Source organism: Cyprinus carpio, chromosome B4, assembly GCF_018340385.1.
Source record: "Cyprinus carpio isolate SPL01 chromosome B4, ASM1834038v1, whole genome shotgun sequence".
Lineage (NCBI taxonomy): Eukaryota > Metazoa > Chordata > Actinopteri > Cypriniformes > Cyprinidae > Cyprinus > Cyprinus carpio.
Genome location: NC_056600.1, coordinates 21,409,280 through 21,413,070, shown reverse-complemented (window position 1 = coordinate 21,413,070; position 3,791 = coordinate 21,409,280).

Genomic DNA, 3,791 nt, shown 5'->3' with positions numbered 1-3,791 from the left:
CTCATCTACTCTTCCCAGCATTTATTTTACGTTTAAATTTGGTCCGTGTTTTATTTTTGTGCAATGTATAGCTTGCTGGGTGTTGAAAGCAAAAATGGCAATACCTAGGGGTTTGGTGTGGCTCGATATAAGAGCTCTTTCTCCATCACTACTGGTGAGTGAGTGCACAGTGATGTTACTGATGGTAGTGGTCCTGATATTCATGCTAAAGGTTGAGATGGCAGTGGTGAGTAGAGGTCATTACAAGGCATTAGATGACAGAATGCTCTCATGCAACTTCACCTGCAGGAGGAGGAGAAAGAGAAGTGATTAGTGTACCTCTGTCTAATTTCTAGTGCTTCCTAGAGGCGTTGTTGCTGCCTACAAGCTGGATGAGTTGCATAGCAAGCTGCTGCTCTAGCGGGGGGGGGCACAACTTCCTTCCTCTTCACCAGCATCCTCAAGTGAAGAAAGGGAAATTATGAAGGATGCAAGTGGCCTTCACCACTGCATCAGCAACTTTTGGTGGACACCAAGCACTCTGTGAGTAGAGTCTCCATTGAGCAGTAAGGATTCCAAATGCACTCCACCATCCTCCTTTACCTAAGGAGCGGCCCGGTAATTGAACACATGCTTCTCCCTGTCAAGATGTTTTTCCTGGATAGGGTCAGAGAAGGTTCTTCTTCAGAAGAAAAGCCTCATCACCCACAAATACACATGTGGAACAGGTTGGGAGATCTTCTGCTCCTGGTAAAGGTGCATCCTCTGGCAGAGTCAAAGGGTCCTAAGTGCATATGCCCCCACATCGCTTACCCAGAAAAGGTACCTGGCATCAACTTCTGCTAGGAGGGACGATGGAGATACATGGACCTTGTTGATGATGGGGCCTGTATTGCAACATGCCTTCCCATCAATTGCTCCCCTTCCTATGGAAGTCTTCAGCGATCCTCTTCCAGTGCTGTTCAAGGTAAGGCATGTATTCCTGGACCATGCCAGACCATACTGCCTCACACACATCTTTTACAGTTCTTGCCACTGTGTAGTAACCCACCCTGTAGCTGAAAGTAATTGACCGGAATGAGTCTCCTGTTGATAGATACCTGAAATAAAATAAAAAAGTTGTGCTTTAATTATATTAAATGATTCATGTGTTCAGACATGTAAAAATATAGCTTTGAAATATAAAATACATTGTATTACTGAGTCATAAATACCTAGAAACTTAATAATTATGCTACACACTCTACATTGTAAACAATATCTACTTGGTTCTAATTAAAAATCATAGTTAAGCTGGCTGCCTCAAAATTTCAATTAAAAACAAAATGGATTAATGAATTATTTTTAACTCATTATTTTGAGTCTTGTTAAGCTGTGAATTGTCTTCTTAGTCAACATGACTGTACAATTATTGTTGTTTCAACTTTGCTGTGCAAGTTCAAAGACAAAGTGGAATCTGTATAATGAGGCATCGCCAGTATTAACTTATCCCCATTAGTGGGTTCAACTTAGTAATTTCAATTAAGTAATGTCTTTGAATTAGGGTATCAAGTTAAGATGATCTAAAAGAATGTTCACCCAAAGCTGTACTGAACACTATTCATATTCACCCAATAGAAAATACATTCCTTTAAAAGCATTTAGGCTTTTTCCCTTATACAACACTGAAATATTGAACAGGTTTTAAAGGTAAACATTTAAAAACCTTTTAACATTAATCTCACAGATCCAGCTGATTTATACAAAAAGCCGTGCTGAACCCCAAACACAAACTAAAACTTCAGACTGCAGCTGGTTGTTTTCAAATATCTGAAACTTGAATACAGTATACGTTGACCCCATTATTTGAACAATATTCAGCATTAAATGTATTCAGTCCAACAAAAGTAAATGTATCAAGTCCAACAAAAAAATCAGGGCTCGTCTCCTGTTTGCTTAAGTGCTTCTCGGGTGGGGGCATGGTTTACAAATTATACCTCAGGAGCTTGTTTCGGATGCCGTGGATCTGGTTTGATCTTCATCACTACCCTCTGGAAGGAACTCCAAAGGAATGCTTCATGGCTCGTGGATACTTAAGGAGTTAGCATGATGGAGGAGTGATCTCCAAAGCAAAGCAAGGATGGTACATCCTTGAAGCTGTGAAAGCGCATCTCTCTAATCAACCACAGCTGCTACATTGAAGAGCTTCCATTTGGAAAGTAGCATCCTGGTTTGTCACCTTCCTCAACTCATCAACAGGCCAGGATTTGCATCCCTTCCATGGCTGCAGCCAGAGTCTCACCATAGGCCTTGAAAAGCAGAAAAAAAAAATAGTGTGAATGTTTTGGGCCAGAAGTACATGCTCTGCAAAAGCTACTTCTTAAGTCTCAGTGATCATAAAACCTTGTTTTCAGGCTAATAAAAATAGTCTTCTTGGGCTTTCTCAGCTGTGAGTGTGCATACTTGTAAGGTGCAATGCTGGGAAGGTTACTGGCAAGTGTGAAAACTTTCAGTGTTTCTTTTCCTGTGATCTGGGTAAAGTGTGGCGCAAGGTACTGGGTCCTCTTCCCATCACTATTCTACCCCTCCTTTCTCCTCCGCCAACATTGTTCTACCTCCTCCTCCTTCCATCACCAATATTCCACCCAACCCTTTGATTAAAAATACAAACAAAAAAACAGTAATATTGTGAAATATTATTCCAATTTAAAATGGCTGTTTTCTATTTTAATATATTTTAAGCTGTAATTTTATTCCTCGTGATCAAAGCTGTATTTTCAGCATCATTACTCCAGTCTTCAGTGTCACATGACCCTTCAGAAATCTGACTAATGATGTGATTTGATGCTCAAGAAAACATTCCGCCATTACTAGCAATGCTGGAAAAACAGAAGCTGTGTACAATTTTTTTCTCTCTCAAAATTCTTTTGATGAATAGGAAAGTTCAAAAGAACAACATTTATTTTAAAATAGAATGTTTTCCTAGCATTTGTAAATATCTTTTACTGTAAATCTCTTGGATCAGTTTAGCTTCTGATGAATAAAAGTATTGTTTTCTTTATTTCCCCAAAAATAAAAAATAAAAAATTTTACTGACCCAAAACTTTTAAACAGTAGTGTTTAATGTTACAAAAGCTTTAGATTTCAGATAAATGCTGTTCTTTTTGAACTTTCTATTCATCAAACACACAACTGTTTTCCCAAAACATTGATAAATCATAAATGATTTCTGAAGGGTCATGTGACACTGAAGACTAGATAATGATGCTGAAAATTCGGCTTTGATCACAGAATGGTTACATTTTAAAATGTATTAAAATAGAAAAACTGCTAAAGATGGAATAATATTTCTAATATGTTACATTTATGTACAATCAAATAAGCTAAACCTTGGTGAGGAAATATTTCTTTTAAAAATATAAAAAATCTGACTAGACAAACTTTTTGAGCGGCTGATGCGTTAGTGTATTTGGTATGACATCACGTTCTATCAGAAACTGTGTTTTTAACGCGTTACAATAGAAAACTGGTATTGTCTCAGATAAAGCTTTATCAACCCGTCTCTGACTGAACTAAAAAACTGAACTGCTAGCAAAGCGTGTTCTTCGCGTTAACGATGCGGCTGAAATGTGTCTTACTTAAATGACAGCACAGTTGCACATATCAAGAAAGGGAGTAGCGATAAGCGCGCATTAAAATCTACCGAAAACCGAACACTTATAATAAGCGAAGTTGTTCCGCCAACCCGGCTACCGTCTTGTCTGTGAAAATGAGGCACCGGCCGACTGAAGTTTGTTCTTGCTGCGCAATTTAAAATGGCAAGTTCATTTCAA